The sequence below is a fragment of the Stegodyphus dumicola genome, chromosome 5 (assembly GCF_044657685.1).
Source record: "Stegodyphus dumicola isolate Sdum_Otavi_A_Nest chromosome 5, ASM4465768v1".
In the NCBI taxonomy this organism is placed as follows: domain Eukaryota; kingdom Metazoa; phylum Arthropoda; class Arachnida; order Araneae; family Eresidae; genus Stegodyphus; species Stegodyphus dumicola.
This window is the reverse complement of record NC_140772.1, coordinates 221,797,963-221,815,744: the sequence shown is the minus strand read 5'-3', so window position 1 is coordinate 221,815,744 and position 17,782 is coordinate 221,797,963. Positions and strand designations below refer to the sequence as shown.

Genomic DNA, 17,782 nt, shown 5'->3' with positions numbered 1-17,782 from the left:
AACGAAAAAAAAACATTAAAAAAATCTGAAAGTCTTCAGATTTTATATTACGCCCAAAGGGACGTTTTTTCGCATTCTGTGTGTTACCTTGTAGAGATATTAGGATTTTTTGGAAGCAAGAGTGATTTAAAAATATGCAATCGCCTTCGCCGGGAATCAAACCACGGACCTCTGGAATACCGGCCCAACGTGCAGAACCACTACACCACGAAGGCACGCTAGGAAAGCGGGAGAAATACTTTATAACCTTTATTTATTAAATATCATGTTCTTCGCACTGAAACTCTGAAATTCAATTCATCAGCAATATCGCAAAATAATTTTAAAATGAGTGTATGTATATAGATATTTTAAAATGAGCATAAAGAATTTCCGATACACAGTCTCGAGGGTTGGAGATAATTTTTTTTCTCTGAACAGTGTTGCCATTGCTCGCTTTAAAATCGTTGAGTTTGTTAACCAAACATTCGTTAAAGTTTTACAAAATATGAAATCTATAATAAAACAAATTTCAAATTCCAAATTAGGGCTTCCAGATGCCCATATTTGGTGGAAGATTACGTTATTCAAAATTCGATGCCTCTAAGCGCCGTTGTTTTATCACAGTGCCAGAAAAATACATACATTCATGCTGATTCTTCATTATTTAATTTCTCTTAATATAACACAGGGCGATAAAATTTGGTGGCAACAATTTGAAAGGTGAACCGACATTTATGGTGGATCAACGCAAAATGTCAAAACGAAATGAATAGTCCTTTTGTGCTAAAAGTATTTTGCAAAAAATAGATCGTTTCATCTTTTCAAATACTTAGGGTTGTAATCCTAATGGTATTAAAAAATCTTTTTATTTTGAATTACAGAAAACTCAAGAGAAAATTCTTGCAACCCTTGAGTTCAATGGGAGAAAGTTGGAAGGTCACTGCTATAGACCAATATTTTTTTTTTTTTTTTTTTGACAGAATACCTAAGTAGCTTATCGAATACGATTTTATTTTTAACTAGGTATATTTTAAAACATTTTCCTAAATCGCCATGCTTCTCTTTTAAACAAAAAATATTAAAATGAATTTCTATTAAAAGGCTCTTCCATTTGAAAGTCCTTCACTTTTACATTTTTCTACATATTATGGAAGGATCAAAAGCTACATATTTCTGACATTTTGTATTCATATATACATCGCATATGCAATAAATCACAGTTACTTGGAATCAAAGGTAACTCAGACGCAATCAGAGGCGAAATAAATGTCGCCGAAGAGTAATAATAATAATACTGCAGAACTCGCATCGATTCATCTCAAATTCAAATAAAGACTCTCTTGGATTAGAATTTCAGCAAGCGCGCCATTTACCGAACGCAAATAAACAACTCCTAAGTGCCATACCTTGAAAAAAAAAAAAAAAAAAAAAAAAGAAAAAAGTTGAAAAACAGGCTGTTAAGGAGTTTTTCACCATTTCATCTTTCCTTCTATTCAACTTTATTTGATGTAGCGTAGGCAAGAAAAAATAACATGGTAAGTTGCTTTTTTTTCTCTCTTTCTTTTGTCATTCACATTTCGGCTGGAATTAACTTATTTAGTTGGAAGGCAGGAACATAGATGGAATAAGATGTCCATGAAAGAAGTTTTTATATTTTTGGTTGTGAAAAATTTAAAAGTAGCTTTAAACCTATCTTAGATCTTATTTCTTTTCTAACTGGTTCAAAAAATACATTTTATCCTAAAAAAACTAGGAATCTCTCACTTCGGGGAGGAAAAATTAATTAACGTTCCTTTATTTTATGTTTTGGTATTCCAAAAAATTACCTTTACTTAACTGGTGTCGCAATTAAGCGAAAACAATTCTTATATTACTTTGCTTAATTGATCCAGCAATTAAACAATTAAATCTTGTCGTTAAACAATTAAATCTTTTGAGTTAATCTCTTGTCGAATTGTAGAGAGTTTTATAATTTTTGAAGTCAGGAGTGAGAAAATTCTGCATTGCCCTCGCCGGAACTCGAACTCTGGACCTTCCGATTGCTAGTCGGACATACTTTATAGTTACATTCTTTTTCGCGAAGGAACGCGACAAGGAAGCACGAAGGCAGGCGGCAAAGAGTGAGAGAAACCTTGCATTCTTCTCCACGCCGCCCAGATAGTATAGTGGTTAGGGGAGGCGACTGCGATACCAAACGACCGGAGTCCTAATCTCGGAGAAGGCATGATTGTAAGTGTCCGTCCCTTCATAGACATTGTTATATTTTAAACTACTAAAACTTTAAATAGAACAAAATTCAAAGCAGAGAAAGCTAATACGATCTCACCGCAAATTCGCTAGAATCAATAACAGCATTAAGCAAACAACTAAACTGAGATGTTTTCCTCCGGCTTTTATAAGCATTTTAAATCATGCACGAGAACATTATGGTATTTTCCCAAGGTTTCTGGAAAGCAAACGAGTACAATTACGAGATATCTATTTATTAAATGTTAAATAAACGTGCTCCTGTATTTTTACTTTTTGGCGTAGCTTTCTCTTAAATCTCGTCACGCGCTGCATTGCACGGGGAAATGAAACAATTTTAATTACAATTCTATTAAAAATAGCAATTTGAATACAAAATGCGTAACAATATTTTGAAATACACACTAAGAGTACTAAGAGTAAATAATACATTAAGAGTTGCTTAAATTTAGTGATAAAATTATAATCAATTGGGCTTTTGAAAAAAATACTATCTCTTAAGCCTTTTCAGCAACTATCGCAGCATGAGAACTAAGTTTCATCGCGTTTAAGCTCAATAGCTTACCTAAAAGATGCGAGATAAAACTAGATTGGAAATGGCTAATTATTGTCGCATCTTCTTCCCTAAAGCTTATAATGACCTAACTCAGAATCGAAATTTAATGCCTGCAATGCTCGCTTTTATACTATAGCTATGGAAAACGTTTCGCATTTGCTCCTCCATTTGTTATTCCTGTCACAACAATCGTCTATCAGAGGACAGTTTGCAAGAAGAGGACTGCAGTAGTAATTACTCTGGTTGTGTTTGGGAAGTTTATCTTTTACAAACGAAACTCACTTAACATTTACAGAAGGATCAATACGAAAGTGTTTTTAACTGGAGCTGTAATGTAAAGATGATGAATTGAGGAGACAACTGCCTAGAATATAGTATTTTGCAACTTTTCTTAAAAATGTAGAAAACAGTCTACCTGTAATATTGTTGAAGTAAAACGTTCGTTAAAACATTTACAATATGAGAAGAAAAACTAATGAGTAAAGTAAAAGTGAATTAATTACGAGGTTTTTGATTTAAAATGCTGTAATTAGCAACTGCACTCCGACTATGTTCATTTGTTAGGAGTCTGAAGAATGGATCTAGGACTTACGCTAATATACTTTTTTTTTCTATAATTTAAGTATTCTACTCTTCAGATATGTAATGGTAATAAGTAGCTAATGATTTTACCGCGGGAGAAAAAGGCAAAACTCCCAGAACCATGGTTGGTTAAATAGTGAAAGGTCGTGAAATTTTCGCGTCTAGGTCTCATGCGTAATAATATGAGGGCTAAAGTTTTATATTAATATGTGGTTACTACTAATTTCGCCTGTCTTCAAAAAATTTATAATACAAAGACTATGAAATAGGCAGCAGATACGTGCATGTTATTACATAAGGAATTTCCCCAAAATTGGTTATAAGTTGATATATCACATAACAACACAGCATAAAATTAAGTGGCCGTATTAGACCACAAACATAGAATTTATTGGTTAACAAAATTTACAGTGCGCTAGAACTGCCTAAATATGGGATAGTTGTGACGATACAAGGAAATACGAAGGAGCACCTATATACTTATAAGATAATTCGTGCTCAATTATAATACGTTGCGGTAAATAGGATGCCTCTGCAATTGAAAACTTGCAAGCTTTCCGAGACCATCTACTGAGACCGAAATCTGCCGTTTCATCAGTCTTGTATACTAATTCAGAGTGCATAGTAAATTTAAGATGGGGATGGGTTGTGTACTGATTCATCTCAGTGTGACATGTTGAGGATTCCCCTGAGTATAAAAGTTATTGCACGCGCAGAAGAAGGATTGTTCACCTTAGTGAAATTACAAAAAGGGGGAGAGAGGTACAGAAAACAGGGATCGCCGTTTACCCAGTGTCCTGGGTTCGGGATGCAGTCCGTGAGACCAGTTTTCTAGGCGGAAAAGAATTATGATTGCGGCGTTTCCTCACGGCGGTCCTAGTAACAGGTAATAGTTATTACATAGAATTCTAATGATGGCCAATGGTTACACAGAATTCTAGTGACGGTCAATGGTTACATAGAAATTCTAATAATGACCAATGGTTATGTAGAATTCTAATGATGACCAATGGTTACATAGAATTCTAATAATGGACAATGGTTGCATAGAATCCTAATGATCCTAACTGATATTTATGAACTTAAATTTACCAGTTAACTGTGGTGCTCTCGCTTGAGAGTGCGCACCGTTTTTGTGTCGCCAGAATCGAGCCATGACGAGTATATTCGTCAATCCCAGAGTAAGGTAAGTATTGGATGAAAAAGATGGGTTTATTTTATAAAATTGAAAATTTTATTACTAATATTGACTTATTTGGTTAACATAAGCCTATATTACATACATATTAAACTAAAAACGTAATAAATTAAATTAAATATTATACATATAAAAGTAAGAATTTAAATTTCTGCTGTGGAGTGATATTCAGCGAAACAAGGTACTATACACAATGGGACTTTGGAAATCGAACACCAGTAACGCGATTTCTTCCTGATACTACGTTTGTAGCAATGCGAACACCTTTGCGTAGAGTTGTTTTAGGGGGTCGTATTAGATCTAAATGGCCGAGTTTGTGTCGATTTATTTCTTTCAATTGGATACGTCGCAGAAGTGTCTTCAACAAATTTGAGCAAACTGTTGATACGCGATAATGTTCCATCATTTTTTTTTATATAATATGAATGCATTCAGATACATAATGTCTCAGAAATGGAGAAATATCTTTTTGTAGTACTTTTTGAGTCGTTTTCTTGCTGTGGAGTACGCTATGTTAATTCCATCGCTCATATCCACTTCACCCACTTTTTTATTATATTCAGTCACTAGCTCCGGTTTCTTTGTTGTTATTTTTCTTTTCTCTGTTTCTATTACGTTGTCATTATGTACAGTACTTACTAAATAAACCTCCCTCTTATCTTTCCATTTCATGAACATAATATACGACGAGTATACTCGTCAATACACAAAATCGTAACGCTTCTCCATAACGAGTATATTCGTCTATCACAGTTAACTGGTTAATATTTTAAAATTTATTTAAAGTCATAATTTTTTTCTGCATAGCAATTGGTTCCCCGTAGCGGGGTGACTTCGAAAAGAAACCACAATCAACATTCTTTTTCGGCAAGAAACTTGGACTTTTGGACAATGGCCAGAGCCCCAGGGTTCCCATGAGAGGTCGAAGCCTTGCTCCTCTCTCTTTCTCTCTATCTCTACCTTTTTTGTAATTTCAGTAAGGTGAAAAATCCTCCTGCCTCTCTTAAGCAAATTTTAAATTGGGTTTTCAAAAATGAAAACCGCATACAAATTCACCATTGACCCGAATTAGTTATAAATTAATTTCTATCCATTCAAATCCTTTCTTAAACTATCTCCACCAATGAGGGAAATGTAATAACTTAGATCAATTTTTCCATGAAAAGTCTGACTTCCCCAAAGATGCCACGTAAAACGTTAAGGAATATTTCCAACCTTTTCCCAAGACCAAAACACGTGTAGAAAGTTAAAATTTAAGTGTGGGTGGTTATCCGCAACCGCTCGTGCCGAACTTGGACACCTAAGCGTAGCCGCTAAGAAAAAAATCCCCGCTGTTTAGCTCTACTATTGGCCAGCTTTTTTTAGAAATGTAATACATTTAGCAAAACTATGCTAAAAGGTCAATATATGAAATTCATCATGAATTAAAATTAAACTCATTATGCACTATGAATTAGTACAAAACATCAGGTTGCATGCATGGAGACTCGTTATGTACCCATAAAATCTTTTTTTCTATATTTATTATTATCAATTTTCAGAACTCCAGACGGAACTAATAATCATTTTGTATTTGAAAGGAAAGACAATATTTTTTCGAGAATGCTGTAATAGGACTCGTTACTGGTAGGAGCTACATAAACATTTTAAACTGAAACCTACATTTTTTAAGATCATTAATTATATCATTAATTTATTATTATACCCATAAATTCATATATTACTTAAAAATAAGTAAGATTTTCTCAACATCATCAATGCTACGTAAGACGAACTACTCAGACAGCGCTTTGATACATTATAAAGTGCATATATAAATTCTCTTCGCTAAAAACGTTTTTATTTAGAAAAAAAAAAGTTTTTCAGCATCAAGGCAGATGTTCATATTAATAAAAAAAACTGTCATTGTTTTATGAACATAGAGAAATGACTGTTTCTAATGCAGGTGGAATGTAGCAAATCTCAAGGAATAACATGTGGATGGAGTAATTGCACGAGTAATTTCCTTGTCTTCGTAGGAGTAATTTGCGTTTGAGTTAACGCAAATTACTTCAAATATTTAGAAATATAAATATGTAAAATTTTAAAATAATTGAACAGGTTTATGCTAGCCCAAAGACTGCAAAATTTCGTTTTTCGGATTCAGAATAAGATTAATTTATAATATTATTTTTTGAATAAATATTGATGGAAGGTGGTAATAAAGGTATTTAAATGAGAAAAAAAATTTAACAACTAAATATCAATTAAGAAACCAAAATTTGGAACTCTCAGAAAAATTTTAATATTTGCGATATAAGCTATTCCTTCCGCCTTCTTAGCGAGCCTTCGTGGTATGGTGGTCTGCACGCTCAGCGCGTAAATGAGAGGACCTCGGTTCGATTCCCGGAGAAGGCGTTGATAATTTTTCATCTTGCCTGCTTCCAAAAATACCTAATATTTCTACAGCGAAATTTTATAAAATATCCTAAAATTTGCGAAAATGATTACGAAAATTGGCCCAGCGATAAAATTACGATTATGCATAGAAGCATAATCGTAATTTTATGGCTTTAATTACCCAAATCATCATTTGTTGTCTAACCATTTACATTATTTCCTTTAGTCTATTGTTTTCCCTTTCTATTTATTTCAATAAAACTCACTAATATAAACTAGAACTTTCAAGTCTCCTATGCGGACGCAAGCAAGCAATTAGTCTATAACCGAGTACATATAGGTTGTTGAAAGCGCACTTTATTATCTACGTAAAACAGCATAAATATTTACAAAAATTAATTAGTTTATCAGGTCTTGTAGACTTGAGTAAACTAACGAGACCTAGAAGACTGTGTGAGGAGTTGTCCGTAAGTACGACAAAGTCCAGAGAACGCTGTAAAGAACCCTTTATTAACTCAGTATAATCACAAATGGCACCGACTCGTGCTTAAAGAAGCCAACACTTTTGACTTAACTCAAGTAGGTATCCATGAACTTAAAATTAAATACAGTAAAGGTTCAGATAATTTAACGGGTAGGAAGGCTCTGACACGTAAAAGTCGGCATAAACAAGCCTAAAGAGTAGAAGCATTCAACGCCACAGAAATCTAATCGATAGCAAATCAAGATAACAACGTGGCCTTCAAGCAGGCATAACATGCTCTAAAATTCCCTTACAAAATCTTCCCTTAGGCGCTGCTTCCTTCTATGTCATTTGAATACACGCGCTAGCTTATTAACATTCTAGCAAGTGTGGGTTGAAAACGAGAATCAAAGGAATGTTCCTTTAAAAAAAATATTTGTTAGATAAATTAAATGAATCCCCACAAGTTATATTACTATAAAATCGATACCTTACTTTAATGAACGATAATGGAATTAATAAGAAACATGTGTATTGTTTTTCTGCCTTCACATTTATTCTAATTACATGCAAAATGATGTTATAATTCGAAAGGTAATTAAAGAACTTTTCTCAAAAAGTTTGAAAATTTTCAGAGCAAGTCTATGATTGCGTCTGTAAGACAAAGGGAAGTGGATTGGTGCGTGGTTGCGTAACGCACCATATCATATCGTAAAGTAAAAAATATAAAGAATAAGCTATAGGTATTTCTAATACAGAAAACATTAGCGAACATTAGCGGGGGGGGACTTATTTTGTTTCGGCTAAGAATTCCGAATTTTGATATTGTTTGAAAATCTATGAGGTTTATTTTAATATATATCATGCCATTTTAAATTTTAATGTTCTTTTGTGCATTAAGTTTAAAGTAACACAAATTACTTAAAATATTTATAAACATAAATATATAAATTAAAAAAATAATTGTGCAGGTTCATATGAACCATCAACGACTTTATAAATGGCATTTTTTTATATTATGCTAAGATAGCTTTAACTTCATACACCTAATACAAAATAAAAATAATAAAAATAAAAACTTAAAGGAAACAAAAGCTAAAAAGTGCGGAACATAATCCATAAATGTAACGATTAATCTTTGTCGCATATTTATTTCATAAGTTCACCGCTATCGATTAATCCTTACTTTTCTGTCGGTGGCAGTTTGCCCTTCCATTACTATTTATTTTCCTTCGGTTATTTATGTTTGCTTTTTGCTGTAACTGTAACTGGAAATTCCGGAGTAAAATGAGCTCTTGTTATTGCGTTAAAATTGAAAGCTTCATCATTTTTAGGTCAGGTAAAATTAAACAATTCTTTGCTACAAACATAATTTATACATTTACTGTTTACCTTTCTTTTCGAATTACTAAAACTGTTTATTTTGAACCGAAAGTTTCAAATTTTGAAATATCTTTCGCTAAAACAATGCAGAAATATTGTCTTTACCTTAACAAACGAAATGAAAATGTGAAAAATTATTTTCTTGGCACATTGTGATCGAATCAATACTTTGAAATGCAATAATTCAATAATTAATTAATAAGCTTTTATTCTTTGCTTTTTCCTTGCTTTTCTTTTCCTTTCTTTCTTTCCTTTCTTTTTTCTTTCCTTCTTTCTGGGCGTTTTCGTGGTTTTTCCCATGTGTAACGTGTATACGAGCCAGTTTCCCTTAGAACGTCCTCCACGAAGGCATCCCTCCCTTAAGGCAGATAGCCCTCAAGTGCTTTGCCGTAATCTAATAAAACCAAACCAAACCAAAACCTTTCTTTCTTTTCAGCCCAAAAGGTCAATTTTCCCAGAAAGATTATTAATTTCGTTTTGGCGTTTTGCATTATTTCAGTATAAACAACGTTTCGCTTTTCAAATTGTTGCTACCACATATTAGAGCACTGTATTATATTTAAAGAAATTAAATAATGAAAAATCTGCCTGAATGCATGCATATTTCTTGCACTGTGAAAAAACAACGGTACCTAGAGATATCAAATTTTGAATAGCGTAGTTCTCCACTCGAATATGGACTTCTGGAAGTCCAAATTTGAAATTTGGAATACATTTTATTATCTATTGCATGTTTTATAAAACTTTAACGAATTTTTGATTAACAAACTCAGTGATTTTAAAGAAAGAAGCAGCAACACTGTAAGGAGGGAAAAAACATTTTTATCTCGAGCGCGTGGGACTTGTATCGGAAACTGTAAAGGTATGCTTTTTATATTAATTTAAATTAGCTTTGAATTAGCAATCGTCAAAGAGTGGTTACTGGGCACCTGTTCACCACCACTGAGTATAATTTTCTTTATAAACTTCCTTAGTTACCAATCTAATTTTAGCTTAATTTTAGAAAATAATATAATACTGAGCACGTATAAATTTGCCCAAAATACTTAATGTTCATTTCTATCACAAATAAAATAATTATGGGTTTGATTTACATGAACTGAGTTTCGTCTCAGTATCAAATTACCTTCTTTTAAAAATATCCGTAATCGATTTTCGGTAAAAATAAGAAAAATTCAAATATCTTTGCATGCATAATAATTGGTCAGTCCCACGAAACAAATAGTTCTTAAAATTTTTTAAATAATTGCTTCGTCAAACTAAACATCCGGACAAGACTTGATTAAAAGATAATATCGTAACCTACCTGTGATGATGATTTTTCACCACCAGCGTATTTCCCAAGGTGCGTATTCGAGAGGTTCGTGGTTCGAGTCCCGGCAAGAGCAGTGCTCATTTTTCATGTCTCCGGCTTCAAAATAACTTAATGTCTCTACACCTGAATATCCTGATACTGCTTTTATATTTCTGTGTCGCAACAGAATAATATGAAATCGTGAAATCAGTAAAAAATTGTGGGGTAAGGATTAAAGACATAGTTAGTACCCCCCCCCCAAAAAAAAAGACAAAAATGTTAATTAAGCTACAGAGTTTTTTTCGTCCATGAAAACAGAATGAATTTTTTATCGCTAGTATTTAGGGTAATTGCTTCACATTTCATTATTCTCCATGGGGATAAAACTTCAGGCACATATGATCCCAAAGCGATCCTATAGCAACTGGAAAAAAGTGTTTTAACTATACATATGTTTTTATATTTGCTTCATAAGCAATTTGACAACGCAGGCGGAAACCAAAAGCATAAATTGAAGCATTTTTTACTCCTATATTTAAATGCGAAGCGAATGTGGAATAAATTTAGCAACGGAAAACAACCGATGAGTATACCGATGAGTGTGCGTTGAAAAGAAAATTAGAGGCTCGGAAAATCAAAATATGTTAAAGAAATATATAAATAAGACGTAGTTTATCCGTAAGAACTTTAAGGTGAAATGCTTGTTATTAATTAATAAACGTTCGAATTGTTAGAGTTTGTTAGCAGCTGTTTATCTATAGTAATTTTAACCCAAAACGCCGTTACCCAGAAAAGATATGTCTCCAAACACCATTTTACGTTCAATCTCTTAAATACGATGTATTATTTTTCAAATTGTTTCCACCAAATATTATCGTCTTGTGTTATATTTAAAGAAGCTACATAATAAAGAATATACATGAATGTCTAAATATTTCTCGCACTGTGAAAAAACAATGGTACCTAAATTCAACAAATTTTGAATAACATAGTCCTCGCGAGAAGTAGCAACACTCTAAGGAATAAAACCTTTTTATCTCCAGGCCGCGAGCCTGTCTGTCGGAAATTCTAAAGATACTCTGTTTTTAAATATTTTTAAGCCCAAAGTGGCTCTAGACCAAATGCTCTCGAAACGTCTATGTGTTTTGAAAATGAAAAAAGAAAAGGCTTTTATAAACCGTGTTTATATTCCGTTCATGTAAAGCGAGTTCATATTCTGTTTTGACGTCATATAAAGTACAAAAGATTTCAGAATTTTTTTTTCTTTCTAACTTTTATATAGTTTTACTCTTTACTTTTATGTTCTGAATAAAGTATGCTGTAAAGAAATTATTTTGAACTTTTCAAAGTTGGTGTCTAATTTCAATAAGGCTTGCACATATTACCTGAAATAACACACACACACACAAAAAAGGTGACATAATGTAAATAAATATACGTGCCGTATGAACTGAAGGACCGAAATTACCCCAAGATCCGATTACAAAAGTAATTTGTTAAATCCCAGGGATACTTCCGAATGATGCAGTTTTCATAATTCACATTTATTCTTAATCCGAATTAGCATACTCTCATACACACAGGTCTAAATGCGGAATCAAATTAAGCAGAATTGCTTGACTGTCTATTACACTGACTGTCTAATACCTACCTATTACATTATATAACGATAATAGTAATCTAACCGTATCTTATGAGATAAATACAGTAATTAAAACAAAAAAAAAATTAAGGATCTAGCACAGATAATGAGTTTAAACAGAAAAATGTGCGATGACAAAAAGTTGAATCTGCAAACAAACAAGTATTGAAAGCTGTGAATTGATTGAAGCAATGACTTGAACCTGAAAATGTAGTCTGTCCGGGATCAACAGCTTAATTTCACAGGAAAATATGATTTATTGAATAGCAGCTGTAATTTTAGAAATATATTTTAAAGGGTTTCCTCATACACCTCTAAGGAAATTTTCACTTATATATGCATGTGTATACAAAAAATTATACATGTACGTTCATAGACACGTCCTTGTGTATTTAACTTTATGTTCTCTCTATTTTGCATTTTGCAGTTGTTATTTAATTTTTTGTTAATATAAATTGTTATTGAACATGCTAAGACAACAAAAATCAGCGTAATAAATATTAATAAATTTACGGGACTATTCTTGAAGGTTTAAATATCAAAAGTCATCTTCAGCTGCATAAGTTTAGATGCCAAAACAGAAGTCTGTCTCCGGCGATAGCAATGAGAGAAACGATGTGAAACCAATGGGGCCATCTATTGGTGAAAAATGGAAACAATTATAAAAAAATTGCCTTGAAACTTGAGTGTAAAGATGGATTGGAATTGAGATCTTTAACTAGACCTGAAAGATTTTTATGAATGTGAAGCACCTCTAGAAAATATAATTCGCCAATGGAAGATGATTTTTGAATAGTACTGGCCGCAGAAAAATGAAAAATATGATCTCTTGACCAACAGTATTGGGTAACAAGGGGTTTACGTGCTTCTTTGTTTCCTAATATATGCCTCATGCTCCTTAAAGCGAAATTTTAAGGCTCTGCTAGTTCAAACTACAGTGAGCAATATATATTAAATCGCATTTGCAAGGAATCTTGTATATACACCAGGAGTTCATATCCGGAATAGGGTCTTTAAGTATGGAACTGCGAATTTTACTGATAGAAAAAAACACGAAAGTTGAATTACTGTAAATGAGTGAAGTTTTATAGCTAATCCATGGAAAGAAAGGAATGGCAAAGAATTGCTACAAATCGTCTAAAACAAGAGGGTTCTTTTTTATGTGTTGGGAATTTTTTAACCGCTTGGTGAATAATGTTGGGTATCTCTGTCAATAAACACTATTTTGTCAATAGCAATGTCAAATACCTCTGTCAATAGCAACTGCTATTACGTAGTTTAGTTTTTCTTATAAAAGAGCTGACTTGGATAAGCTAACTTGAAGTGCTCGGAAAACGAAGGCATAAAATGAAACCAGGTTCTGTTTAGTTGACTGACGCCATTTCAAGTGTGGTGGAAAGTAAACAAATGACGGTTTATGATATAAAGTAGAATTGAATTCGGATATACTGTGCGTGACAAAATGTGACAAACAGATATCTCAAGTTCAAAGGTGAACTGAATCGCAGGATCAGGATCAACTGAATTCATTATTGAAAGAAGTTTATATAAATTTTCTTTATCAGAACAGAGTAAAGGTATTGCCAAAGTAATCAAACCCCACAGGGAAGTTAAATATTTCAACTAATTTTGATTTTTAATAATACACATATAATATATTAGGATGAGTAGGACTAAGTAATTCTATGTAGTAGGATGAGTAGACTAAGTAGTTAAAGCTTTGCAACTAGTCCTGCAAATTCATTAATATTATCCTGATTGTTGCTGGCTTCGCACTTGTAATAATAATAATTCATTGTGCTACTTTAATGCAGATATAATTTGTTGACTGAAGAAAATAAAAAAGGGGCTCCGTCTGACCGACTAGGGATTTCACGAAGAAAGCCCAAATTTCCCAAAACTACTATGAGTAAACATTATTTTCTTGATTTTAATGTAAAAATTTTCCTGGTATTTTATACCTGGATTTGTGTACTTCTTCTTATATATATGCGGCTTAAGTGTTTGTCGCCGATAGTTTATTGGTTGCTTGCGTAACTGTAAATTGTTTTATTCCCTGTGCAGTGCAGCGCGTCACGAATATTATGAGAAAGCTAAGCCGGAAAAATCTATAATAATAAAAGCAAGTGTAATGTGTCTGTCTGTCTGTCTGACCGAGCTCTCCAGCCAAATCTATCGCACGCAGGGACCTGGAATTTTTTATACGGAAGCACAAAGGGGCTGGCCACCAGACCTCGAAGCCCGATTTTCGATTTTTGAATTAGAAAAATTAAAAAAAAATTATTTATAATTAATTAATCACGGTTTTTTTGACTCACTGATATTATTATTTGTTTTTAAATAACGTTCGATTGTAACAATTGATTTTTTTATTCTAGCGTTAGTTTGCTGTTTTGACGATACATTAAATCGATTAATTACAATTCATTTCTTTTTTGTAGCTTGTGGGGGGGGAAGAGAGAGAGACAGTCTACATGTCCTACACTACTATTCCTGCGCTATTCACTTATCTGCATTTTCTAAATGCACGGGCAACGCCGGACGGGTACACCTAGTTAAAAATAAAAATACAAGAGCACGTGCATTTAACATTTATAAATAAATTTAACATCTGTATATAATAGAATACGGAAATGTGCAATCGGCAAAATCTGGCAACGATGAAAAAACAAATAAAATGAAATAAATAAATATATTTATTATATGCGGCTTAAGTGTCTGTTTGTCGCCTATAGTTTATTGGTTGCTTGCGTAACTATACTAGCCAATGGAGTGAAGTTGCCATGGCACAGGGTTGGCGTTTCAATTGAGACGTAGACAATTTCCTGTAAAACGTGCCTTTCCTATGACCATCCATAAGTCTCAGGGCCAAACGCTTAATCATGTTGGCATTTTTTTTTTTTTTTTACCTGAGCTTGCATTTGGACACGGTCAACTTTATGTTGCGTATTCAAGAGTTAGTCAAAGAACGGACTTAAAATTAAAATTTAATGAGGGTCCTCTGCAAGGCGAGCTTAAAAATGATGGAAAGATCTACACAAGAAATATTGTGTACAAAGAGATCTTTGACACGTGAATTAACATTTTATCATTTAAATCATCTTTATTTATTGAGCTAACGGTGGCTCTTAAGAAATGTACCGCCAGTGGTTTCCTTCATTGCACTCTACTTTAAGCAATTAAGCAAGTAGAAGAGGAAAACCCCGTGCGGCAGTAAGCAAAGGGGCGCCCTCGCCGCCTGACCTGGGTAATTCAGTTTGAATTATCAGACACCTTTGCACAAATCATTTTAATTACAGTTTATAATATCTAGAACAGCGGTCATTTCGTATGACCGCCGGTCTTTCTAGTTTAATATATTGGCTTAATTTCTTCGACATATTTTAATATGCACATATATATAAATTCTTACAGATATCACAAAAAATATTCTAGTTCGTATATATACGGCCTTGCCGCTTAGAGGGTTACTAAACGCATGATTTTAACACATTAATTATAAAGCGCATACATAATTTCTTCAATTTATGTAAAATTAAATTTGGGTCCTTCACTTTCAGTACATGATATGTCGTTATGATACTAGTATCGATACTATTCCAGTAAACGTAAAACAGCAGATTAAACACAGTTTATTGATTTATCAATCAACTACGTTCTTTTAACGCCTTCAATTTATGTTTAATCCGTTGTGACAACGCCACAGCTGTATATAAATCTTCTTGTAATTTGCGGATTAAAAAAAAAAAAAAATCCGTTCGAAAATTCGGAAAAAACTAAGTGTATCTTTCAACTTAAGGAACAAAAGAATAACACTCAGATTAAATCACCAGCTAAGGAAAAGACGCAATTGTCAGTCTACACCCTTGAAGAAACAAAAACAATCGATCCACTTTCAGTAATTTGATTCCATATCTCTACAGTAAAACAAAGTTTGACACCTTGCCCCTCCTCCAAACAACCAGTACATCGAGCATAAAAAATAAGGGGAGGGAATAAAAAAAAAATAAAGGAAAAAATTTTCCCGTAAGCTCCGCTCACATTCTGACGACATCTGTCTTCAGCAGGGTGGCCAGAAGCAACAGACATTGAAGAATAGCACAGAGCAATGCCAGCCACCAGTGTTCACAGATCACAAAGTCATACATCACCTCAGGCTGGATTTTCTGCAGTTAACAGTACCTATCATGGTAGAGAAAGAAAGAAATATCTTCTTCTTTCCAGAGCTGTTTCCTTTTTTTCTTTTATTCGAACCTAACTGTGTTTCAAAGATAGGAAATATTTCTATTTTGTATTTCATTTTCTTTTGCTCTTTTATCTGTGATTGTCTCTGTCGTCACCTCGGGCTCATATTTACTGGTAAAAAAAATTCGAGGAAAATGCTATCTTTTGTTGCCAATGCCTGGTGGTGAAACTTTCTCACAATACTAAGATAATGGGATAAAAAGATTTTGTTTATTTATTGTGCGATAACGGATAGCTTTTGAATACAAACCGGAATTGCGGATGTAGGATAAGAATATTCATACTAAAGGAGAAAATTTATAGGCCTAACATGAAATGAAAGAGATATCTTTTAAGTACATTTTTCTTTAATGTTGTTAAAGTACAATAAAAAGCTTAGAAATCTTACATAAGAATATATTGACATTTCTAAATTAGAGATAATGAAGAAAGCGTAGATTTACTTTTATGTCGTGGCATAGAGAATACGCTAACGAATATTATGTTAAGGAATTTAGTATAGTTAACACATGACTTCTGATTAGGAAACTTAAAACATTAAAAAAAGTGAAAGCTTTCAGATTTTACATTACTCCCAAAGGGACATTTTTAACGTTTTGTGTGTCACCTTTAATCAATAAATATCATTTTCTTCGTCCTTAAGCCAAAAAACTCAATTCAACAGCAATATCGCAAAATAATTTAAAAATAGTATATCTTTTAGAATTTCCGATACACAGTACACAGTCTCGCGCGCTGGAGATAAAAAAGGTTTTTTCCTTACAGTGTTGCCGTTGCTCGCTTTGAAAACGTTGAGTTTGTACATCAAAAATTCGCTGATCCCATCGGCCACTCCAGAATCACGCACAATTATCTTCTCAAAGCAGAGAGTGAGCCAATTTGTCCATACTGTGATAGCATTTTATCTGTTCGTCATTTTTTAATAGAGTGTCCGAATTTTAATAGATTAAGACTAAAGCATTTTAACGAGTGTGACTTGCCTCTTGACCGTTTAATCGGGAAAGAGGCCAATAATAATTTATATCTGTACCTGAAAGAAACAGGTTTCTATTATTTAATTTAATTTACCTTTTATTATAGTATAATTTTAATGTGTTTCATCGCTTGTTACATATCATTTGTTGAGTTTTAATACCTCCTCCTTTTAATGTTCACCATTTCATTATTTCATATAGATCTTTGCTAATTGTTGTTTTATAAAGTTTATCTGTCTTTTTATAAAATACCATGTGTTTGGCGCATATAACCTTTCTGATTATGCGCCATTAAGTCTACCACTACCACCACCACGAGGTGTCGCAGACGATCATCTTTCAGACTGGCATCGTATAGTGTTCAGCGATGAATCCTGCTTCACGTTTGAAGCAGATAACCATTGTGTTCGTGTCTAGAGAGGACGGGCCCAGCGGACCAATGAACTTTTGTTTTAAAAGGCATACATAAAACCCCTGGTGTGATGGTGTGGGGTGCTATTTCTTATGACAGCAGGTCATCTTTAGTAATTCTCCGTACATCTTTAACAGCTCAACGATATGTTGATACCATCCTGCGACCAACATGATACTGGCATATCATCCTGATACCCTTTCATGGCACGTCATCCTGGGGCCATTTCATAACAAGGTAATGCCAGGCCACATACCGCTCGCATATCTCTGGACTGTCTCCGTGCGGTTGATACAATCGAGCATGTCTGGGGAATGGTAGGCCGCCAGATTCAGGCACCCAAATTTTCGCAGATCTGGAGCGACAACTGATGAATGTCTGGAAGAATGTGTCGCAGGATGACATAAGGAACCTCTACCAGTCCT

At 33.5% G+C, this 17,782-nt stretch overlaps 1 protein-coding gene across 10 annotated transcripts in view; it reads right to left on the bottom strand.

Annotated features, from left to right (window-relative positions):
- LOC118181547 (uncharacterized) overlaps window positions 1-17,782 on the bottom strand; it is a 422,387-nt gene that overhangs the window by 113,019 nt on the left and 291,586 nt on the right. The window lies entirely within an intron of this gene.